The 26,088-nt window shown below is 43.5% G+C and overlaps 1 pseudogene; it reads right to left on the reverse strand.

Moving 5' to 3' along the window:
- LOC134431414 (protein patched homolog 1-like) overlaps positions 1-26,088 on the reverse strand; it is a 233,875-nt pseudogene that overhangs the window by 20,841 nt on the left and 186,946 nt on the right.

A 26,088-nucleotide genomic window follows, 5' to 3' on the forward strand; every position in this document is an offset into this window, starting at 1 on the left:
TAGGTGAAGGGACAATTATCTGTCAAAAAGGCACTGCTTAATTACTTCAAGTCTGCCCCTTCCCTTTTAGACAGTCCAGGTACACAAAATACAGCAGTAAAAAACAGTAACAGGTTCAAATTCAGCTCAAAAAACAACAGTAACAGGTTCAGATTCAATTCAAATGCAACAACAACAACAACAGTATCAATATCAGGATCAGGAGAAGTATCAGTGTCAGTGTCCGTGCCGGTAAGATCAGTAACAGAAGTGACAGTAACAATTTCCCCTGCTTTTGCACCAAAAAATCTTTTGTGTCAATTCCGGAGCCTGTGTGCTCAATCGAGCGTGAGATTTGGCTTTGGTGTGTGTAATCTGTGAGAAGTTACAAACTACACAAAACCTGCAAAATCTCACTGGCTGCTGGAATCCTTGTCCGTGACGCCAATTATGTGAAGGTCCGCCCGAAATGAACCGGGTGACGAATGATTTTTGAGTGCAAAAATAACCAAAACAAGGCACAGGGGTTTTGCAGTAACAAATCAACAAGGTGCAGTTTTATTGATTATAACCACAGCTAAATATGCGTTTGGTTAAGGGATCCGGGGAAGAGAAGGGTAAGACAAGGAAAAAGGGAGGAAAGAAGGTCAGGGAATGGGGTATAGCTACCAAAACGTGATGTCTTCTGGGTCCCGCCGCCGAAACTCACTGGTACACGTCTTGGGGAGTACTCAAAAGACAGTCGGACCGAACCCCAATATATATACTGTTCTTGGTTGGGGGAAGGTGGCTGAAATTAGGTTTCCATGGAGGGGAGAAGTCCATTGTTTTCATGGCCGAATGCTCACAGGTACGTTAGGTTTTTCCCCCTCCCTGAGTTGGGAGGGAGTACAGTCCCAGTCTCTGGAAGGAGGTTGCCAGGGGGGCGCCAGGGGGGTGCCATGGGGGTGCCAATAGGGTGCCAGAGGGGTTCTGGGTTCCTTGACGAGGGGATTTGCATCTCAGTTGGTCTGTCACGGTGGTTGAAGACAGGCAAGAGGGGTCTTCTCGTGGAGCAGGGGGGAGCCACCCCAGAGCTCAGTCCAGCCAGCTCAGGAGTTTGGAAGAAAGTCCAGTTCAATTGTCCAGAAAAGGGCAGCATGCCCCCTTCGAGTACAGCATGGCATGTTCTGCAAGCATCACTTGTGAACACACTAGATAAGCAGGAGATTTTCTTTCTCAACTGGCTCAGCAGTTTTAACCCTTCGGTAGTCTTTTCTCATGACAATTGTGAGGCAAAAAATGAAGGATTTTTGGATGGACTTCTACAACAGGGTTAGATCCAAGTTCTCTAGAGGGTGATCTCACAGATCTTCTCATAGTTGGATGGAGTGAAACACTACCTCAGCATAATCATGATGCAACTCACCATCGGAGGGAAGAGGGAATAAAGTTGCCGAAATTCAAAACAATTTATCTTTTCAAAGTAATATTGTCAGGTTTAAAAATTTTTAGTTCATAACTATGTGCTTTTTGTGGGGATGATGTTTGTGTAGCATGTGTTTTAAGAATCAGTTCTATTTCATGTAGGGGACACAGTGGTTGGGTGACCCAGAACCAATGGTTTGGTCTTCTTCATGATAATTGCTGTTATTGCTGTCATGTTGGCATGGGAATTATTCCCTGCTTATACAGGATATAGTTCAGTTGAGTAATAAGCCAGAGAGCAGCAGTGTGGAGCTAGCTTTTGAGTAAGGACTTGTAAGGCCCCAAACAACCTCACTTGACAGGACACTTAAAAGGGCTTACAGTTGTTCATGTACTCCCAGTTAGACACGTGGGAGAAATACTGACAAGATATTTTCAAGAGGTCAAAACAGCAAAAAGAACTTTCCTGGCAACTTAAAAATATCAAAGATGTTTTGGCAAGATTTAGAGCAGCATTCAATCAACATGAAACACTTCTTAAAGCATTCACTTGGCCAATTTAACTTAGCAAACTCTAAGCCTGTTTGATTTTAAGTTACTCAAAAATTCCAAAAAGAGGGAATTAGAAGAAAAAGAAAGAGAAGAAGATAGAAAGGATATAGAAATCACACATATAGATATAAACTCCCAGATTACAGTGGTGTTCAGATAGAAATTCCAAGAGGAAATAGGGTCAAGACATATGCTTCCCTTGTATTCAGCCTTAAATACCCCTTGACCTTCCTGGGCCCTTCCCCCAGGTGGGACTTCTGGTCATTTGGCCACTCAGGAACTGGGTTAGGGGCTTTAGAGGCAGGTGTGGAGCATTATAACTATACTAATAGGAATAGAGAGAGAAATTCTCAGAAGCTTGCTAAGCTAAGAATAGAAAAGGAAAAGAATCAACAAAGTTCTGTGTCCAGGCTGAAAGCAAGAACAGCTCTGCCGTGAGTGGTCAGTAAATGCAAACATTCACCCAAGACCAATCACGGACGCACCTGTTGCATTCCACAGCAGCAGATAACCATTGTTTACATTTTGTTGCTGAGGCCACAGCTTCTCAGAAAGGGGAAAAATCCTAAAGAAAGGATTTTTCACAAAAGATGTCTGTGACACTTTTCCTTCTATTTCTTTTTAGTATAGTTATAATGTAATGTATATAATAAAATAATAAATCCAGCCTTCTGAAGATGAGGTCAACATTCTTGCCTCTCTCTTCACCCTGAAAAATCCTTGCAAGCCCTGTAACAACTGGTGACCCCTCGTTGGAAGAGCAAAATAATTTGATGAGATCCCAGAGGAGCAAGTGCTGCACTGGGTAAACCCCGAATGTGTGGCATTGATGGTTGTTTCACAAGTGACCACAGAAGTGGATTCTAGCCAGGAGCTGAAGAACTGAAGATCCTGATTTGGACAGAGTTCACAGCAAGGCTGACCACAAAGAGAACCTTCTGAAAAGCCTCTAGGAAGATGTTTGGACAGCCTAGCAGCACCATGGAGCTGGCCAGAGCATGCTGGACTCTTTCAAAGGGTACTGTTGGCTTTTCCCTTCCTGAAGATGCAGCCCTTCGTAGTTTGTGGCTGCTGATATGTGGGACATCCTCCATAGAGGATGAGGTTCATTTTTCTCCTTCAGAGGAGAAACTTATTGCCCTCTTGCAAAAATGGGGTGAAGAGGACGGAATTCGCCTGTTGGAGACAGATTTCTATGACTTTTTTCGATGGGCAAAGTGTTTTGTGTTCTTTACGAATGTGCTATATGCCCTCGATGTTTTCGTATGGGAGTGCATGAATTCCATTTTCCAATTTGTTTGGGACCGTGGTGTGGGACACCCCCGCGTTTACCCAGTCTTCTTCTGTGTACTCTTTTCTATCTTGAAACGGAGAGCAGCTGTTTTTCCCTGGATTTCTAACTGCAAGGGACAAGCTCCATTCCCCCCATCTCCAGCAGGAGAAGACCCTTTGGGGGATGATTTGCTGCTTTCCAGCCCCCCTGAATCACACCAGGGGGGGCAAAGTTTCGTGGCGAGCGGAAGAAGTTTTTTTCTCTGCATCTTCAGAGCATGGTCAGTTGGAGCGGTCTTTTCCCCCCCCTTCTCTCTCTCCGGGTGGATGGGAGTAGGTGGCACCGCCCCAGCCAGCGCCGCGTGCGCCGCCCCTGGCAGCCCTGCAGGCCCCTCCACAGCCAGCCTCTTGGACCCTGCCCCGCTCAGAGATGGGGACGGCACCGGTCTCCGAGGCCCCCCTTGCCGGGCCTGCGGGGCCGCCTCCCAGACCCGCTCCAAAGCCGCCTCCCCGGGCGGTCCCGCCCGTGCCTCTCCCGGCTTCCCCGCCTGCGCCTGAGAGCTCAGAAAAACCGCTCCCTGCAGCTTAACCGCTGTTGCTAAGCAACAGTGATCCTCCGCCGCCGCCCCTCCTGACTGTTTCACTGCTGCCCGTGCCATCTCCGCCGCCTCCCGTGCGCACTCTGCCAGCTTCTGCAACTGCATCTCCGCAGCTGACTCCAGAGCCAGAGGCAGAAGACGCTGCCAACCCCGTGCCATGCCTGCTGCCACTCCCGGAGCCAGGCGAGACAGCAGCGGTGTGTTCCCGCGCATCCCCGCCGCCTCAAGCCGAGGCAGTGCCTGTTTGGGATGATGCTGAAGACGGCGCCGAACCTGTGGGACCCTCAGGGTAGCCTGCGGTGGCTCCTGTATCCAGCGTGGCTTCCCCCCGGAGTTTTTCGGGTTGTCCCGGGGCTGCCCCTGCGGGGGGAAGCTGGGACAGGGGAAGAGGGCGCCGGTCTCTCCTTCCAGGGAGGCGTGGCTCACCAGCTGGCTGTGGGTGCAGCCCGTCTGTCGGCTTTCAAGACCAGCATTCTCGGCGGGTTGGGGGGTGTTTGGTCAGTTCCTTCCCCTTGGAGGTTGCCATCTCTGCCGCCCCTCGTGCGCCCCAGCGGTGAGGGGCAGGTGGGTCCCGAAAGTTCTGCCTTTGGTCCCCAGCCCGGAGGGGGTGGTATCATGAGGCAGATGGGGGACACACGTGTTGCATTTGCATTGCAGAGGAAGAGGGAACAGCAGGAAGAGATCACGGCTTGCTTGCTGTGGGGAAGAAACATTCCAAGACCAGAGATGAGGGCTTTTGGGGCTGCTTCTATTCACTCACTGCTGGCATGCTTCAGTGATTTTGGGGAAAGGAAGCGTCTCACCACCCATGCTGCGATTGTACTGGCAGCAGAGTGCAGGCCTGTGGGAATGCAGAGCCTACCTCGTGGGCTGGGCCTGGACTGTTGGGCACAGGTCCCTCGGCCAGGGCCACCGCCCAGCCTCCTGATGGCTTTGGGGGTTTTGCTTTCCCCTACCGGTCCTGACCTGCCTTTTGTGGGCCAGAACTGGGGTTCCTGGTCCGTCCATGGGCCAGGGCCCCCCAGGGCCTTTCTCTGGCTCTGCTCTGCTGCTCTTTTCGATAAAAAAAAAAAAAAAAAAAAAAAATTAAATAAAAAGACTTGAAATAGCTGGCAGCAGCTCTGAAGCGTTGAAGGGCCAAAACAGGACATTCCAGAACTTTTTTCAAATTGTTTGAAATTGTTTGATGACTGTCAATGGCTTTTGATAACTATTGATGGACTTTTCTGCAGCAAGCCGGTTTCAGGACCAAAAAGGACTTTCAGATATGTCCAAGAGGAACATCTTCAGTCCATGGATTTTTCGTGAAGCTCAGCTGCTTGGACTTGAATTTTCTTTACACTGTTTTTTGCATTTTCTTAGACTGTAAGATTGTTTTAGTGATATGTTGGTATTGTATGTTCTACAGGTGAAGAAATTCCCTGTTAATTCCACACCAGCACTTGATTGAGATTTGGATTGGCAACAGATAACCTGTCAGGTGTTTGTTCTTTCCTCTGCATGTGCCCAGTAGAGAAAATTACAAACATTTTTCTTTCTAATTTAATTAAATAAAAAAGGGTGATACGTCACAGACATCTTTTCATAAAAATCCTTTCTTTAGGATTTTTCCCCCTTCTGTAAAGCTGTGGCCTCAGCAACAAAATGTAAACAATGGTTATCTTCTGCTGTGGAATGCAACAGGTGGATGCCTGATTGGTCTTGGGTAAATGTTTGGATTTACTGACCACTCACGGCAGAGCTGGGTCTCACTCTGAGCTGAGACACAGACCTTTGTTTATTCATTCCTTTTCTATTCTTAGCTTAGCTAGTTTCTGAGAACTTTTCCTTCTATTTCTTTTTAGTGTAGTTATAATGTAATATATATCATAAAATAATAAATCAAGCCTTCTGAACATGAGGTCAACATTCTCGCCTCTCTCTTCACCCTGAAAAACCCTTGCAAGTGCTGTAACATATCCTCATTCATGTGTTCTGTTTATGCTGGATATTATGTTCTGTGCCTTCAAGCCTGGCTCTGAAGAGTGAAAGTTTTGTTTGAGTTTTCTTATCAGCCTGGCAGGACACAGAGACAGGCAGTACATAGTGGTGCTTTTGATTTTTTGCTATTTTGCTTTTGCTTTTTGCTTTGCTCTCTCGCTCTTGCTTCTGCTCATTAGCTAGTTTACCTAAACAGTCCAAATTGCTTAGTGGACTGTTTCTCCTTCCTTTTTTTTTTTTGACCATCTTGAACCTGCGCTGGACTGGGACGTGGGAACACCGAGAGTTTGCACCTTGTGGCCTGCAGCAGCTGCTCCAGCACGGGTGGGACTGATAACAGAGCGACCACCCGCGAGAGAGACTTTCTGCATTTGTCATCTTTTTCAGAGTGGTGTCATCCGGTATTGTTCATTTTGTGTGCTGGGGGGTGCTTTGCCTGTTAAATAAACATTTTTTTTTCCACTTCTCTCTGAAGAATTTTTCCCGAACCGGTTGGGGGGAGGGGCTGTGTAGGTTTGCTTTCTGGAGGGACCCTCCTTTGGAAATTCTCTACCAATTTTGCCCTAAACCTGGGCAAAACCATTCCACCTCTTATCCCCGTAGCATCAACACACTACCACACATCATGCATTTATTCACACAAAATTTCCATCTGTTCCCCCAAAATTTACAAGCAGTACCCATCATGCCCTCATCACGTCCCCACAATGGACCACTGAATCCAGGCCCTATACTACAGAGCTGCAGGATTCCCCCCTTTCACTTTACTCACTCAAAGCTCCATCTATCACTTGCTCAGATATTCGACACTTGCACATTTCCTTCTCCATCTTCCACTTGCTCAGACCTTTGACACTTACACATTTCCTTCTTTCTCATGTCTGTATGGTTTAATGTACAGACAATGGCAGTAACATCCAATGAACAGTGGTATTTGCATATCATTCTCACCCCACAATCAGATCTCCCTGAGGTACACATCGTGTTGTTCCATCTCTTTGCATTATCCACCATGTGCAACCTGGTCCCTGAGCAAAGACAACCCCAAGAATGGGTTTGTCTGTACTCAAGGCAGAATTGATACACACGGACTTCCCTAGCAAACCTCTGACATGTACCACTGGGACTTTATCTCCATCTATTATATTCAGGGACTCAGACTGGGAAGGACCTGCTCGGTTGGTGGAATCTCGAGTGTTAACTAACCAAGTAACCTTTGCTAAATGCTGCTCCCAATTTTTGAAGGATCCCCCACCCAAAGCTTTCAGCTGGGATTTTAGTAGTCCATTGTACCTCTCTACTTTTCCTGCAGCTGGTGCATGGTAGGGGATATGGTACACCCACTCAATGCCATGTTCCCTAGCCCAGGTGTTGATAAGGCTGTTCATGACATGAGTCCCATTGCCTGACTCAATCCTCTCAGGGGTACCATGCCTCCAAAGGACCTGCTTTTCAAGGCCCAGGATGGTGTTCCGGGCAGTAGCATGAGATACAGGGTAGATTTTCCACCATCCAGTGGTGGCTTCCACCATGGTCAGCACATAGAGCTTGCCCTGGCATGTCTGGGGCAGTGTGATGTAGTCAATCTGCCAGGCCTCCCCATACTTGAACTTGGACCACCGCCCACTGTACCACCAGGGGCTTCACTTGCTTGGCCTGCTTGATGGCAGCACACATCTCACAGTCATGGATGACGTGTGAAATACTGTCCATGGTTAGATCCACCCCTCGGTCTCGTGCCCACTTATAGGTGGCATCCTTGCCCTGATGGCCTGAGGCATCATGGGCCCATCAAGCTAGGAATAACTCTCTCTTGTGTTCCCAAACTAGGTCTATCTTGGACACCCCTGTCTTTGCAGCCTGGTCTACCTGCTCATTGTTTTGGTGCTCCTCATTAGCTCTACTCTTGTGGACTTGGGCATCTACATGGCAGACTTTCACAGGTAGCCTCCCTACCCTGGTAGCAATGTCTTTCCACTCATCAGCAGCCCAAATTGGTTTTCCTCTATGCTGCCAGTTAGCCTTTTTCCACCTCTCCAACCATCCCCACAGAGCATTGGCTACCATCCATGAATCATTGTAGAGGTAGAGCTTTGGCCATTTCTCTCTTTCTGCAATGTCCAGGGCCAGTTGAATGGCTTTGAGTTCCTCAAGTTGACTTGATCCACCTTCTCCTTTGGTAGTTGTGCAACCTGTCATGTGGGGCTCCATACAGACGCTTTCCACTTCCGGTTCATCCCTACAATGCGACAGGAACCGTCAGTGAAAAGAGCGTAGCGTGCTTCCTCTGGTGGCAGTTGGTTATATGGAGGAGCCTCTTCAGCCCATGTCACTGGTTCCTGTTCTTCATCTGTGACACCAAAATTCTCACCTTCGGGCCAATTTGTAATGACCTCCAAATTCCCAGGGTGATTCAGTTTACCTATACGGGCGCGCTGAATGATAAGAGCAATCCACTTGCTCCATGTAGCACTGGTGGCATGGTGAGTGGAAGGAACCTTGCCTTTGAACATCCTCCCCAGCACCGGTAGTCGGGGTGCCAGGAGGAGTTGTGCTTCTGTACCAATCACCTCTGAAGCGGCTTGGACTCCTTCATAGGCAGACAAGATTTCCTTCTCTGTTGGAGTGTAGTTGGCTTCAGACCCTCTGTAGCTTCAACTCCAAAATCCCAGTGGTCGACCCTGAGCCTCCCCAGGCACCTTCTGCCAAAGGCTCCAGGACAAGCCATTGTTCCCAGCTGCAGAGTAGAGCATGTTCTTCAAATCTGGTCCTGTCCTGACCGGGCCAAGGGCTACTGCATGAGCGATCTCCTGCTTAATCTGAACAAAGGCTTGTTGCTGATCAGGGCCCCCCTGGAAATTCTTCTTCTTGCGGGTGACCAGGTAAAGAGGGCTCACGATCTGACTATACTCAGGAATGTGCATCCTCCAAAAGTCTATGGCACCTAGGAAAGCTTGTGTCTCCTTCTTATTGGTGCATGGAGACATTGCTGCGATCTTGTTGATAACATCTGAAGGAATCTGACACCGTCCATCTTGCCACTTCACTCCTAGGAACTGAATCTCATGAGCTGGTCCCTTTACTTTGCTCTTTTTAATGACGAAACCAGCTCCCAGGAGGATTTGGATGAATTTCTTTCCTTTCTCAAACACTTGTGCAGCTGTGTTCCCCCACACGATGATGTCATCAATATATTGCAGATGTTCTGGAGCCTCACCCTTTTCTAGTGCACTCTGGATCGGTCCATGGCAGATGGTAGAACTGTGCTTCCACCCCTGGGGCAGTCGGTTCTAGGTGTACTGCACTCCCCTCCATGTGAAAGCAAACTGAGGCCTGCATTCTGCTGCCAGAGGAATGGAGAAAAATGCATTGGCAATGTCTATAGTGGCGTACCACCTCGCTGCCTTGGACTCAAGCTCGTACTGGAGCTCTAATGTGTCTGGCATGGCAGCACTCAGTGGTGGAGTCACTTCATTCAATGCATGGTAGTCCACAGTCAATCTCCATTCTCCTTCAGATTTATGCACAGGCCAAATGGGGCTGTTGAAGGGTGAGTGGATCTTGCTGACCACCCCTTGGTTCTCCAGCTCTCAGATCATCTTATGGATGGGAATCACAGCATCTCGAGTGGTTCTATACTGTCGTCGATGCACTGTGGAAGTGGCAATTGGCACCTGTTGCTCTTCTCCTGTCAGGAATCCTACTGCAGATGGATTCTCAGACAGTCCAGGCAAGCTGTTCAACTGCTGGATGGCCTCTGTCACTACAGCTGCTATCCCAAATGCCCACCTGAGCCCCTTTGGGTCTTTGAAATACCCACTTTGAAGGTAGTCTATGCCCAAAACACATGGGGCCTCTGGGCCAGTCACGATAGGATGTTTCTTCCATTCATTCCCAGTCAGGCTCACATCAGCTTCCACCAAAGTGAAATCCTGTGATCCCCCTGTTACACCGGCAATGGCGACAGACTCTGTCCCCACATGTCTCTACGGAATTAATGTACATTGTGCACCAGTGTCAACCAAAGCTTTGTATTCTTGTGGTTCCGATGTGCCAGGCCAACAAATCCACACAGACCAGAGAACACGATTTTCCCTGGCCTCTACCTGGCTAGAGGCAGGGCCCCTCTAAGCCTGGTTATCCTTCTTTCCCTGGGCATATGTCTTGGAGGTTCCTTCAAGGGGATCAGACATGTCATCATCATCATACCTGGCCGTTCAGCTACGGGCAACTGGAGCTGCTTTCCTTTTGGTGAAACTCCCTCTTTCAGCCCTCTCTTCCTTCAATTCACACACCCGTTGTGACTGAACATCAGTAGGTTTTCCATCTCACCTCCTCATGTTTTCTCCACAATCACGCAGGTAGAACCACAGCTCAGCTCGTGGAGTGTACCTTCTCTCGTCATCTGGGAAACGTCTGCCTTGGATACCAGAACCTCTGATCTGTACTGCCGAGATTGGGAAAAGATCTTCTTTAATCTCCTCTCTGAGCTTCTTGTGGTTCTCCTCTATCTTATCCTTTAATTTCTGCAGACATGTTTCTACTGCTGCAATTCTGGCATGTGTTGGATCATGCACAGCATCTGCATATGCTCGGAGCTTCCTTGCCATATCCAGCACAGTCTCATCCCTCTCATCCCTCTTCATTATGGCTAAGGCAGAAGCATATTCATTTGGCCCAAGTCATAAAAGTTTTCGCCACATCACAGATGTGCATGGTACCAAGTCTGGGTTCCTAGTTGTTACATCATCTGAGAAGATAATCTCTGCCACTGCCGTTTCTCTCAGGCATTGAATCTCTTGCTCTATGGTCTTCCACTATGTTTGCTGCATATAAAGATCATCTGCACACAGGTATCTTTGTGCAACACTTTCTAAGACCCATGCCCAGAGGCTGTGAGGGTTAGCCCTCCTCATCATTCCTTGGTCGATGACAGGATCATGTGACAGGGATCCCAAATGCCTTGCTTCAGTGCCATCCAGAATTGTAGCCTCACCTGCAGTATCCCAGAGACGGACTAACCAACTAATTATGGATTCATCAGGTCATCGGATGTAATCCTTCCGTAAGCCATGAAGGTCCTTCAGGGAAAAGGACTCAATATTTGCATCTGATCTTGCACCTGCTGCTTTGACTCCTGATTTTATGTCAGGAGGCATTGAGGTTCCTTCTCCTGCATCATCATCATCATCATCATCATCCACTGGTTGATTAGTCTTGTCCGTGCATTTCTCACTTCTAGTGCTGGTAGCAACAGCCATTGGTTTAGCTGCTGGCTTAGGCTCACTATCTGGTTTGGCGGCTGGCTTCGAGCCTGGGGTGTTGGCTGTAGCCTGAGTGACTGGGATAGCTGCTGATTTATCTCCCTGCCCCCCTGCCTCTGTCTGCTGCCCTACAGTCTCCAACAGAGTGCAATAAGCATATGCCAAGGCCCAGCTCACTGCAATGATCTTCCTCTCCTTAGGCTCATCCTGGTACTTTCAAATATTTCCCCACCTCAGCTGGGTTCTGAATTTGTTCATGGGGAAAATCCCAGACTATAGGGTCAGAGAATTCCTTCAGGATTTGGCCCATATCCTCCCATTTCCCACACCACTTAGGATTTTCCACACCTGGGTCTTCTGAGTCAAGGGTCTCATCAGCCCATCTAGAAATCTCAGCCCTCATTCAAGAGAAAGAGCAGACTGTATAGAGGAGGGTTACCGGAAGGAATACCAGAAAGATGGTTTCTTTAACATTCAGGGGAAACTGAACATTCTCCAATAGCAATGTAACAGATTCATAGGAGAAGAAGGAAAGCAAAGGCTGAAAAGCCTTATCCCGTGCTCCTCCTCTAACAAACTGGATGCATAACCATAGCCACAAACCATTCATACCTGGAGCAGACCCTAGCATGTTTATAAACTTCTTACAAATCATTGCCACCAAGCCCAGCAGGAGAGCTATTCTGGTCACTGCCCCTCTGCTATAAAAACTATGTATTAGGGACAATACTAGAGCTATTTCTGGATAAGGAAATAAACCTAGGGACCATAGAGGTATTAAAATCTCAAAAAACCCTAGGGACCAGAAATGTATGCATGCCTTCACCCCAACAGATATTATGAATTCAAAAAGCATGGCTATTAACTGCTTTAAACAGAGTAATGGCAACCAAAATGCACTCAAAAAAGGGTTTTTCCACTCTCTCTCTCACCCCACGTGTTGGGCGCCAAGATTTTGTCCTGGTTTAGGGCAAAATTGGTTGAGAATCTCCAAAGAAGGGCCCCTCCAGAAAGCAAACCCATATGGCCCCTCCCCCCAACCGGTTCGGGAAGAATTGCTCAGAGAGAAGTGAAATAACCTTTTTATTTAACAGGCAAAGCACCCCCCGGCACACAAAATGAACAATACCGGATGACACCACTCTGAAAAAGATGACAAATTCAGAAAGTCTCCCTCGCGGGTGGTTGCTCTGTTATCAGTCCCTCCGGCGCTGGGGCAGCTGCTGCAGACCACAAGGTGCAAACTCTCAGTGTTCCCAGGTCCCAGTCCAGCGCAGATTCAAGATGGTCAAAAAAAAAAAGGAAGGAGAAACAGTCCAGGAAGAAATTTGGACTGTTTAGGTAAACTAGCTAATGAGCAGAAGCAAGAGCAAGCAGAAGCGAAGCAGAAGCAAGAGCGAGAGAGCAAAGCAAAAAGCAAAAGCAAAATAGCAAAAAAGCAAAAGCAGCACTATGTACTGCCTGTCTCTGTGTCCCGCCAGGCTCATAAGAAAACCTAAACAAAACTTTCACTCTTCAGAGCCAGTCTTAAAGGCACAGAACATAATATCCAGCATAAACAGAACACATGAATGGGGATACAAGCATCATAACGTCACCCTAGGACAGACCTTATTGTGACCTTCAAGTACCTAAAGGGAGCCTACAAGAAAGATGGAGAGGGACTTTTTACAAGCCCATGTAGTGACAGGACAAAGGGGAATGGCTTTAAACCAAAAGAGAGTAGGTTTAGATTGGCTATTAGGCAGAAATTCTTTACTCAGAGCGTGGTGAGGTACTGGCACAGGTTGCTCAGAGATGTTGTGGCTGCCCCATCCCCGGAAGTGATCAAGGACATATTGGGTAGGGTCCCGAGCAACCTGGTTGTCCTGAGTTGACTGTATGATGCTTTTATCTCCAATCATCTCGTTCTGTTATGCTGAATTATAAGTTTTGCACCTTTAAGACTTGTTGCAGAGAGTGAAGGGGGGAGAGAAGTGCACAGTTTTGTTTTTTTTTTTCCAGACACTGCTCTCACTCCTCCACATTCCTCCTCCCGGACTGTTGTTCTCTGCGGATAGACAAACAGTGGGACAGAGCTCTCATTTGCTTTTAGATAGTTTAGCTAGCTGAGGCAAAGAAGTTCCCTGGACTGTGGGTTTTTTTCCTTTTCTTTGGACCTCTTGAAACCTGCTCTGGACTGAACACCTAGGGGATCACCGGCAGCTCACATCTCTGGCCCACTGGTCCGGGCCTGGCCTGCAACATTTCCAGCATCGGAGGGACTGATAAGAAACTGAGTGAGCTGAGCTGCAACCCGGGGATGGGGTTTTCTCAGTTTTTCATCTCTTTTGGAGTGGCAAGGAGTCTTATTGTTTAATATTGTTTAGGTTTTATTGTTTAATAAACAGTTTTTTTCCACCTTTCTCCAAGGAGATATTTTCTCCCAGACCGGTTGGGGGGAGGGGCTGATTGAATCTGCTTTTCCTAGAGGAACCCCTTTGGGGATTCTCTCCCAAATTTGCTCTAAACCAGGACACTGGTCTAATGTAAGGTGTCCCTGCCCATGGCAGAAGCGGTGGAACTAGGTGACCTTTATGGTCCCTTCCTACCCAAACTGCTCTGATTCTATGATTTTAGATGTTTGGGGAAGACAAAAGATGTTTGTTTATTTTCTTTGAAAAATAATTGATTTATTTTATGGGGAATGCTTTAAAGGAGAAGCATAAATTGACTTTTTTATTCCGAAAGCTTTCTGGGGCTTGTGGTTGAAAACTGATTTCATTATTTTAACTACTTTTTTCTTCCTCATTTGAGGGGAAAAAAGCAGGTGTTAAATCCTTACTTAGCTCTCGGTCCCTATTTTCTTGCTCTGCTTTTCACAGCTTTTCAGTGGCGGACACTAGTTTGACCTAAGCAAGGCATTTAATTTTGATTGCGGAAATATTTTACAAACACATATGCAGATTTACATGCATATATGTGCAGAATTTTGATGGAAATTTTTCGATGATTCCTGATACAACCACCTTCTGATTTATAAAACTTCTCTCCAAACATCTCAAAGAGCAAATAAACCTGAATTCATTTATACTCAGAGTCTAGGAATATAGTAAGTGATAGTATCCTCAGAATAAGGAAATGTTTGGGCTCAGATTTTCCAAGCTGAAAAGCAGACAAATATGAAAATCTTAACTGTGTCCGGTATCAGATACAGCTTTTTTCTCTTTGACGTTTCCATTGGTTTTGACTGAATTTGTGGCATTCAGAAATCAAGGCATTTAAATCTTTTTTGATTGGCATCAGGATTTTGTTACCAGGAAGTCCATAACTGAGGGAAGAAGAGTCCACATTGCCTGACTGCTAACTGTAACCACAAGAATAATGAAATAAGTTTTGGATTAGCTTGATTTGTTTCTTTTTCTTGAACTTTAATTAATGTTTGGATTTTTTTCAGTTGTTCAAGGGACTGGTGGATGGGACCCCCTGGGAAACTGCTCTCAGGGATAAAAGAGCTGAACAGAGCTGGAAGCTATTTAAAGACATTTTTTTATGAGAGCACAAGAACTATCAATTCCCATGTGCAAGAAATCAGGCAAGGAAGGCAGGAGTAAGGCATGTCTGAGTAAAGACCTCCTGGTCAAACTGAAACACAAGAGGGAAATGCACAAGCAGTGGAATCAGGGACACACATCCCAGAAAAAATATAGGGATGCTGCCCAGATGTGTAGAGATGGGATCAGGAATCCTGCACAGCTGGAGATAAATCTGGCAAGGGATATGAATGGTAATAATAAGGGCTTCTACAGGTATGTTAGTCAGAAAAGGAAGGGAAAATAAATTGTATCTTCCCTGATAAAATAGGAGATCTGGTGACAATCCACATGGAGGAGGATGAGGGTCTCAACTTTTTTGCTTCTGTTTTCAATGGCAATCTCTCTTCCCACATCTCTCAAGTCTCTTAATCTCAAGGCAGTGACTGAGGGAAGGAAGTCCTACCCATCGTAGGAGACGATCAGGTTTAAGACTACCTGAGGAACCTGAACATGTACGAGTCCATGGGACGCGGTGAGATGCATCCCAGGGTCCTTAGGGAATTAACTGATGTAGTTGTCAAGCCACACATATTTGAAAAGCCATGGCAGTCAGGCAAAGTCCCCAGTGACTGGAAAAAGAGAAACATCATGCCTCACTGCTAACTGTGACCACAAGAATCACAAAATGAGTGTTGAGATAGCTTGATTTCTTTCATTTTCTTGAACTTCAGTTAATGTTTTGATATTTTTTCTCTGTATTTGTAAAGGGTAATAACTGAAGCAAAGAAGAGGCCAAAGATGGAAAAGGGTACAGCTTAAAGAGAAGTACTACTCAAAGTTGTGAGAAAGGACATGCTGCATCAGGACAGCAATTCAGTGTTACTGCAACCTATTGTATTATTTTGTAAAATATTTCCATAAATATTTAAAGAGGTACGCATATACAATATACAAAAGAACACTGTAAAGCAGTATAATCTGGACTCATTTGCCTCCACTTAATAGAGTGAGGACAATATTGGGTTTGCTCTGTACTTCTTGTACTTTCATCTCTTTACCACAACATTATCTAGTTCTAAATTTCAGCTTAAGTCTCTGCTGCTTAAATATTGTTTGATTTACTTGTATAATTCAATGAAAATATTGCTTATGTAATAGGATTTTTTCTGTAAAGGTACATATTTGTTTAAAATATTTTAAATTGGCATATCACAAACTGTCGTAGTATGAAATGTTACTGTTAATTTTCAAACACACTATGCACAATATTTTTTTTTTAAATAAGCAGATATGAAGTAAAATATGTCAGTCTTGGAGAATTAAATAGTTTTAGCTGTGTACAGGTTTTGTTTTGCTGTGTGTATTGATGTGTGCATCTCAAAGTATGTCTGTCAGTGTGTGTATGTTCCCAGTGTACTGTAGTTTCTCTTTTACTGTATGGTAACCCTTAATAGACTTATGAACCCACTGATGCTGGTGTGAGTCTGCCTTTCCCTATTAATAGGCACTAATGAAAACTGCACTGGTGTTAACTAACATGTACCATAGACTACCATTATCAAAGGGGCAAGATAAAATAAAAGACAGGAAGTCAGAGTTTGGGAGTGTGGTTCAGTTTCCCACTTGATTAATGACTTGGTACACATGATTTTGGTCAAGTCATGCAACTGCCCTGTGCCTCAGTTTCTCAGTCAGTAAAATGGGCATAATTGTACTTATCCACTTCCCAGGAGAGTTAGTTGCAAGGCTTAATTACTGTTTGCAAGTGTTTTGACATTTTTCATAAACAGTGCCAAGTGTGTGCTAACACTATAATCATTATTTTTTCACTTCAAAATGTGCTGAACATTGAGAGGTGCTGGTGGTTATAGAAATTCAAAGAGCATATGCCTTATTTTGATATTGATACTGTTAACTGAGTGGCATTAGAAGCTAAATAATCTAATTTTTTTCTTGGTAAGCCACAGCTCAGCTGTCTCATAACATTCAAAGCAGTAACCTCTGTCACCTTATTTTAATTGCAGGGAAGAAGTTAATAAGATTTGAGAAAAATCAAATGGAAGAATTTAAAATAACCCTTTTATTTTTACTTATTAAATATGAATGACTTTCTGTTGGATCCAGGACTAATGAGTGCCACTTTTCCTCTGTTGTTTTGATTGGTTTTCCCATGCTGCATTGGCACTTTTAATTGAAACAGTTAAATTGGGATCTCTTTGTGAAACTAATTTATCTTTTTTTTTTTTTTTTATGTTTTAGTCTAAAGATTAATTGCTGCAAGTGAAGGTGATGCCTTAGGTTTTAGCCTTTATATTTTTCAGATTCTGTACTGCTTTGGTGTGTAGTTCTAAGCTTCGTATTAAGGGATGGTAAGATCTCTTCACAGAGTAGCTAGACAAAACAATTCCTTTTCTAGCATGGGACCAAGGACAACTGATCCAAATTTCAGGCCCAAGAGCATAAACAACGTGGACTGAAGAGAGAAAAACAAGAAGGTTGGGACTTCATAACCTAAAGCTATAATTGGACAATTAACTTCAATATGCTAATGGACCAGAACTTATAAAAGTGAGAGACCTCGTGATCAGTCATCCATTTTGTGTCTATTTTGGTTCATCTTGGGTGTATCCCTGGCTGGGCTCTTGTACTGCCCAAGATGTATCCATTGAGGCCTTTTAAAAAATACCTAGTTTATTCTTTAACTCCGTCTAGCCTCTGTTCTAAGTCAGCCTTCACGAGGCATCAAAGGGGCTGAAAAAATGCTTCAATCTCTGTGTTCTGTTTGAAACCAAACCATAAGGATGGAGAACCTTAAAATACTAGAACAGAAGTTCTCATTCTTCCTCTCTTCATCTTTCTCCATCATTTTTCTGCCCCTGCCCGATTCCTTGTCCTGCATGTCATGTGCAGGTGACCTGTCTGCTGCTTCACACTTCAATAGTCACATTGACAAAGAGAGAACTTGGTGGCTGACAACATTTATTTTGGTTTGCTTTGGGGATTTTTAAAACTTTTTAAATTGTGAATGATATTTATATTTTTGTATCATAAGAATGCTTTCTTACAGTATTTGTCATGACAGTTTATACCAAACAAAATGCAGGGACCTTATTTCTATTGCAAACACTATGACAGCTATGTTTTTTTCCTTTTAAATGCATTTTTATTTGCATAGAATGCTCATTAATGTTAAATAGGAAAGAGTATATAACACATTAAAGGTTCATCATACCTTTCAGCATAAGGAGGTAAAAGAAAAAAATATTCAAGATGGGTCTCATCACCTGTCTATTTTGATTAGAAGTAGGTTTTTGTCTGTCTTGGGGTGCCTGTACAATACTGTATCCCCTATCATCTGCTTTATGCCCAGGAATGGGTCCTATAACTTTAAGCTAGGTCAGAGAGAGGGAAGAGGCGAAGCAGGTGGAATTCTTTCTGCGTGGTTTTCACACATCCTCCCCTGGGTTTACTCAGCTGTGTTGTCAGTACGGACAGAGGGAGTACATCTTTGCTTTTTAGCTAGCTTCTTGTTTGTTAGCTAAGGCAAGAAGTTTTCCTGGGACTGTGGCTTCTTCTGGAACTGTTCAGCTTTGCTCCAGTCCAAAAAACCAGACCATCACCGGGAGGCCCACGCAGCAGCCCAGAAGGGGGAGGCTTCAGGGACGCCACATCCTGGCTCCAGAACTCGGGAGAAGCAGAGCATGACTCTAAAAATTCACCAGCTTTCTCTGCAACGAGAAGCTTTATTATCTAACATTATTCTTTCTCTTTTCCTGTGCCTGTGGGCACTCTGCTTGTTAAATAAACAGATTTTTTCACTTTCCTACAAGAAATTCCTTTTGAACCTGTTGGGGACAGGCTGCCAAAACCTACCTTTCTTTAGAGGAGACACCCTTTCAGGACGTTTCCTTCTAATTTGTCTCAAAGAGAGACAGTGTCATTTCAGTTACAAAGATAAAATTATGACATATAATTTATGTGAAAACTTATTTTTGTAGTGTACATAGAAGTCAATCAGTCTTTTGACAGAAATATATTTTTTAAGAGTTTATATGCAATGATGATAGCATTATGTTTTAGAACACTGCTGAAATGTGATTATAGTGCATACTTTTCCTTGAATGCCCCATGGCAGAAAAGAAAGTGTGAAACAGCATTAAGAGAGAAAGAGAGTGTGAATATTCATACAATTCTGGACTGTCATTTAGCTACCATTTGTGATCTGGAGTGGTTCTCAGTTAAACCTTGAAAAGAAATACTACAAACCCTCTAAATATTAATGCATGGTGTTTCACCTGGGTTAGAGCAATCCCCAATACTGATACAGCCTGGTGGATGAATGGATTGAAAACAGACCTGCAGAGAAGGACTCAGGGATACTGGTGGATGAAAAATTTGATATGTACTGGCAGTGTGCACTTGCAGCCCAGAAACCAAATCATATCCTGGGCTGCATCAAAAGAGGAGTGGCCAGCAGGTCGAGGGTGATTATTCTGCCTCTCTACTCTGTTCTTTTGGGACCCCACCTGGAGTACTGCATCCAGCTCTAGGGTCCCCAGCACAGGAAAGTCATGGACCTGTTAAAGTAGGTCCAGAAGAGGGCCACAAACATGGTCAGAGGGTTGGAATGCATTTCTGATAAAGACAGGCTGAGAGAGTTGGGGTTGTTCAGCCAGGAAAACAGAAGGCTCCAGGGAGGCCTTGTGGCCTTTCAGTATATAAAGGGGGCCTATAAGAAAGATTAAGAGAGACTTTCTAACAAGGTCTGTTGTGACAGGACAAGGGGGAAGCATTTTAAACTGAAAGAGAGTAGATCTGAATTGTGTATAAAGAGAAATGCTTTATGATGAGGGTGATGAGACACTGGAACAGGTTGATTTGAGAAGTTGTGGATGCCCCATCCTGGGAAGTTTTCAAGGTCAGGTCGGACAGGGCTTTTAGCAACCTAATCTAGTGAAAGAAGTCTGCCCATGGCAGGGAAGTTGGACTCAATGATCATTAGAGGATTATTTTAGTATAACTTTCTTAGCCTTAGTAGCTAAATTTTCTGAAGCCTTAGGCTGCAAGACTAGATACCCTGAACTTTTACCTAGTTTAGTAAAAGGAAGTCTCAGAGCCAGTTCACAATGAAAGATAAGGAAGCAAGGAAGGCCACTACCCCTTCAGCAGAATCTGGAACCTCACAGATAAGAGAAGAAATGGCTTGCCTAGAGACAATTAAGAGAACCAATGAAGAACAAGAAGACCCCAGACCTAAATATTATTATTGGACCAAACTGTCATGTGAGGGCTGGGAAACTTAGACTGTAAGGGTATAACAGCCCAGGTATTTCTTTGTTCAGGGTCCCTCTCTGGAGGCACCTAGTTTGAGCTGTTTCTACTGCTGTACCACTCAAATAAACTACCTTTCCATATTTAAAGCTTGAGACTGCTACAAGATACCTAGGGTAGAGAAGTATTAACAGTTTGGAGACCCAAATTAGACCCTAGGCTACCACTTTTGGATCCTCTCATCTTCAAACATCCAACTGCTGGCAAGAATGTGATTTCAGCTGGAATCCTTTACATGGGAGGCATCAAAAGGTAAGTGTTAAAACTCCCTGAGCTGATTTGGTGTAAATACTGAAGTGGGTTTGAGTTCCACTCAGTATTGGGTTGGGTTCAAGTCCCTCCCCTATTATGTTCCAAATATTTGGCCATCACCAGTGTGCTTGGATTCCTTTTAATTATCAGCTCCTTTTCACTGTTACGAGATCCTCTCAATAGTCTACCCATCCTCCTGCTGAGTCTAAAAGTTCTATTAAATCTCCATCCAATCTCTCAATTTCTCACCCCATTTTTCAGTCCCCTCCTTTCATTTTTTTTGATTGCTATGATACCAGTATACCACAGAATATAGTAGGCTCCAAACGTCTTTTTCTTGAGCTGATATTATATTGACTAGACTCATACATTCTTACCTTTTAATATGGTAAGATTCAAATCCATAAAGACAATGACATTCTTAAATAACATTCTTCTGGAAAATGGATTAGAAGAGTCTTACAGAAAAAGGATTTATGTTGAGTGTGTGAAGAGACCTTTCCCTATGTAATGTTGAGAGTTCTGAGATATAACACTACTAAGAACAAATAAATGGAAAATGTTTTAAAACATAGGTAGCTTTTCATTTGTAGTATATAAACATTAAAATTCTGAAATTCTCTAATTTCTAAGAAAATGTCTGAATCCTCCAACTTCCCAATATTACCAGTTAGATTGTGCCTGGGCCAGTCTGACCCTCGCTGCTGGGCCAAAGGCAGCAACTGCGGTGTATCACCCCAGAGATACCTCGGCTTGCTGGTGGTTGCAGCTGGGCACTGAACAAGTCCAGGCTTGTAAAGAACCCCGTTTACCTCAAGAGGAATAGCTTCAGGTGATGGTGAAGAGAAAAAGGAGAGGATTCTGCTGGAGGGTTTAATGTCCAGAGGTTTATTCCATGGTTACAGAGGTCTGAACGTGAGGACCTGCTCCAACAGAATGCCGACCGCATGGTCTGATGACCTTTTTAAGCTCAGGGACAGGGGGAGGGGAGGTACAGGTGAGCCACCAACCAGGTGAGAGGGGCGGGGTCTCAGGGGAAGATGACACCCAGACAGGCCAATGACCCCTGGGCCTGAGTGGCATCCTTTGAACTTGACCAACCACACGACGCCTTGCTGGAATGTTAAGTCTGAGTGACAGGACTCACTCAGCATGGGGGCAAGGGGGAAGGGAGAGAGGTATTGGCACACCTGGGAAAGTGACCTGGAAGGCCAAAATGGGACATTACAGCACACCACAACACAACTTAGTATAAAAATTGCTTAATTGACAGAAAAAAGAAATCAGGCCTTAGTCTAAACTTATCCTTAACATCAGTGCTTCCAGTGTCAAATGCAAACACAGAAAAATAGCCCTTTATTCCATCCAGTCTTGGTTGCCAAATAAAGCAGGAGTTTTGCATAACAAACATCCAAAACTGCTCTCGTGCAAGAAAACTGTCTCTTTTCTGCACTTCTGTATATCAGGTTGACTAAGTTGGATGATTAGGTGCACTCTAGATTTGAGCACGCTAACTTTGAAATTGTTGAAAATGTTTATATAAAACATTCAAGCATTTATTCCTCTCTGCTTTTCTTTATTACATTTGAAAACTCTTTCCCTACAGATTGCACATTTGAGCTCATTATTAATAGCTGCTGGGTTTTGAAAAGAAGGTGATTTTTAAATGAAGAATTAAAAACATTCAAATTTTAGTGTTCCAGAGAAATTAAATGAAATTATATCATTCTGAATATCTCCCTTTGAAGGTTTCTTTACCACAAGATACAGAATCTACACACAAGAGGGCATAAAGAACTACATAGCACTGAGAGTCAACAGCAAGGCTGCAGAAGGTGAATGAGTGTGACCTAAAAGAATGAATATTAAGAGTTCTGCTTTGTCTACATATTTGTGTCTCACACAATCAGATACCACATTTACCCATAATCTTATTAAATCAGTCTTAAAAAAGCATTATTAATATTAAAATATTGTTATCTGTTCCCTCTTATCTTCTAGGAGACTGACTCAACAGTTAGGAACATTTTCTTCAGATCAGATATACTCTACCATGACAATCCAAATGGCACAAAGAACTTTGTGGTAAGTTTGACTGATACTTTTCTGAAAATTATGCCACTGACTTAGGAGTTTAGGTAAGGATTTGGAATTATAAGTTACCATTTTATTTTTAAATACTTTGAAAATGTTTTCTAGTTTTACATACCAAAGCAGTATGAACAGTGAATTCCACACCAATGCCAACAGAAGCAACCAGGATAACCACAAGCACTGTACTCAGCTTTATTCCAGTTAGACCCATCATACCAAACAGCTCCACAGTCATCAGAGCCAGAACCACCACTTAGATGATTTCAAACAGCTGTTAGTAACTTCTCATACTCAAGACAAATGAAGAAGGATATTATAAAACAATATGGGGACTATAAAATATATTCCTCACATCAGTCCTTCTCTTATCCTCAAAGACAAGCCATTTTTCTTTGTTTCATTGCGTTCAACGGCAATGACTCTCTAAAGTGTCAACTTAAATTATTATCCCAAGAACCATTTAAGAGATCAAGCATCACTTTTCTATTGGTAACAATTTATAAATGTGATTTAAAAAATAGTTTTTTCTATAAGGTTTTTCAGGGAAATGGGTGAAAAAGAGAAAAATAATGTTCCAGTGAATATCCATGAGAAAGAAGAAAAAAATTAACTTTCAAATAACTGCATTGGAATTATTTTTGTAGTACTCCAAATGTGAGGATGACTCCAGAAGAGGTTTAAAGCTCAGAAGAGGGTGAATGTCATAATTAGCTGATGAGTCTCGAGTTACAGGGGGCCTTTGAGCTTTAAAGATACTTGAAGGGATTCATATGGACAATGCAAATAGATAAATATAAGAGAAAGCTTTTATTTTTCTTTCATCTACCTTGTAAAAAACAATAAAGGAGGGGAGGAAATCCATGGACTCAACTTCAAAGTTTCTAAAGCCAAGCAGGAAAAAGAGACAAAAAGCAATGTTAGACTCTGAAAATAAACCACCTTTCCAAGGGATAAAAGCATGCACTGTAATAAACTATTTTATCAGCTAACAAATCAAGAAAAATAACATAAATTGCTTGATTCAGTGCTATGAAAAGTATTCTAGACTAAACATTTACCTTTTAACATACTTGTTATATAAATGTACAATACAAAAACTAGCAACTATTTTACATTTTTGTAAGCCACGCAACATTTATGAAACCATGCACATAAACCATATAACAGTTTATGGAATGTAAACATAGGAACATCATAATCCAGTTTAACTTGAATGTTTACTATGAGGCTTATGGTACCTTGCAGAAAGCTTGAAGGAGTATTCTCTTCACTTTATGATTTTATAAGTCTTTTTCCTCAATAGCCCAGTTACACTCTTTTCTCAGTGTGTATTGTACAACCAAACCATTTCAGTCCTTCCAGAAAGACTGCATTCAGAAACCATTGGATAAATTTACAGGCAAGTTAGTCACAAGCAACTGCCTTGAAAAACAACACTGATAAAAAAGAAGGAAAAACTAAATAGAAATAACTTTAATATTTAATAACATTCTAAATTTTCCTAAGTATCTTTATTTCTCATGTTAATGGGCATCTGAACAAAGATAAAAATTCATGTATCCTTATAACAAAACCTTTCAATCTGCAAAAAGTTGGACAAAGGACAAAGGTTATTAAAGTGGACAAAGGTTATAAAGGTTTGTATCTTTAGCATGAACTCTACCCCTTCAAGCTGAATGAAAGCATAATGGATGATGCTATATACATACTCTATTAGATGCCCAGACATAATCACAACCTTCCTGATTATAGCAAGAGCTATGCTGAAAGGAATTTGACTTCAACAAAGACCGCTATAATAAACTTACAATGATGCCACATGTCCAAGGGTTCAGGAGGAAGAGGGCACACATCAGAAATGTGCAAGCCAAAACCACACTAATGGATAAGAGAAGCCAGTGACAAAGTCCACTATACTGCTCCCAAAATAGAAATGGATAACCATTTCGGTAGCTAGCAATCCCCATACCAGCATAGTTATTACATATAGCTCTCACTTTCTTGATAGCTTCCACAAAGTCAGAAGTTTCATGCAATCCATTGAGGTAGAAAGGAAACTGAGCATATTGTATGGGCTCAGCTGCTGGAACTAGGAAAAGTATGGCAATGTTTTAACATGTTTGGGAAGGAGATACACAGACAGCATGGTTAACAAGACACTTGTTCTCTATAGCAGAATGCTTAAAGGTGTTGAATTTAAATTTTTGCATCTTTGCAACAATTGACACTTTAAAAACTCCAAATAAAGGAAATTACTATTTTTCTGATAAACACAGCCTTAATCAAGTCCCCAAACAATTCTATATCATTTAACAACTACAGATTTCAATATATGTATGCAATCTTCACCAGCTTTTTACTGAATATCCATCCTAGGATTTGGATACATTGAAGCACAGCTAGCTTGTTGCCCTCTCACATTTTCAAGAGTACCAGTCCTCCCCCACTATTAGAATTAATACTAATATAGCCGGACGGGACATGCCTGGGCTTGTCCGGCCCTTGCTGCTTGACCAAAAGGCGGCAAGAGTGGTGTTTTCACCTCAGAGACACCTTTGGCTAAGCTGGATGCTGCAGCTGGGCGCTAGAGACAAGTCCAGACATGCAGGAGCTCAGGTTTAGCTCTGTCGGAGAAGCTTTAAGGTGGGGTGAAGGAAAAGGAGTCGGGTTCTGCTGGAGGATTTCGATCCAGAGCTTTATTCCTGGCCCACAGGCCTCTGAATCCAGTAACTGCTCTAACAGAACCTCCCGAACCACGTGGTTGTTGTTCCTTTTAACCCTGGGGAGAGGGGTAGGGAAGGGGTAGGGATCTCACCAACCAGGTAGGGGAGGGGAAGTCTCAGGGGACAAATGACACCTGGATGGCCCAATGTCCTCCGGGGCTGAAAGGCATCTTTTGAACTCTGCCAATCACTTGACGCCCTTCTGGAATGCCAGGACTGACATCAGCACTCAACAAGGGTCAGGGTGGGGGAAAGGAGAGGTGATTGACAGACCTGAGGAAGAAATCTACAGGGAGAAACCATAGGTATCTGACGCAAACCATGACATCACACCGCAACACCCCACATGTATGCTCCCATTCTCCACTGGTGTCCAACTAGCAGTCCGCCCAATAAATTACTGAAGTGAAGCAAGGAGAACCAACATTGCTGCTCAGGATGCAAAACAGTGAACAGCACAGAGTGGGAGGGACAGAAGGAGAACACCCACTCACACAGATTCCTCCCCATAATGGCTCTTGTACCATATTGGTGTTGGTATCTTATACATATGAGCTAACTTGATGAAATTTTCTTACATATCAAAAATTGAGGTTAAACATGATGAAATTCAGGAATTTAATGCAATCTCCAGGTTTCTCTTGCATACAGAACTATCCAGTGGCATTAAGAACAATACTCATAAGTTCGTAGAGCTTTGCTAGAAACTGTTGTAAAACTCATTTTTCAACATGATAAAACCCTTCAGTGGTGCCACATTACACTAGATTCAACAACTGCATTTGTATCCTGCGTCTACAGAGTAGCACAATATATTGTTCTGTTTATGCTTCTGAGCCCTATACAATATCACCCAACTATAGTTACCAGGTCTTAAAGGAAAGAGTGAGACTGTGACAGTGGTCACAAGGGTTGCAGGATGAAGAGAGAGACGAGAATGTTGACCTCATGTTCAGAAGGCTTGATTTATTATTTTATGATATATATTACATTATGACTATACTAATAGGAATAGAAGGAAAAGTTCTCAGAAGGCTAGCTAAGCTAAGAATAGAAAAGAATGAATAACAAAGGTCTGTGTCCCGGCAGAAAGCGAGAACAGCTCTGCAGTGAGTGGTGA

This window comes from Melospiza melodia, chromosome W, assembly GCF_035770615.1.
Source record: "Melospiza melodia melodia isolate bMelMel2 chromosome W, bMelMel2.pri, whole genome shotgun sequence".
NCBI lineage: Eukaryota > Metazoa > Chordata > Aves > Passeriformes > Passerellidae > Melospiza > Melospiza melodia.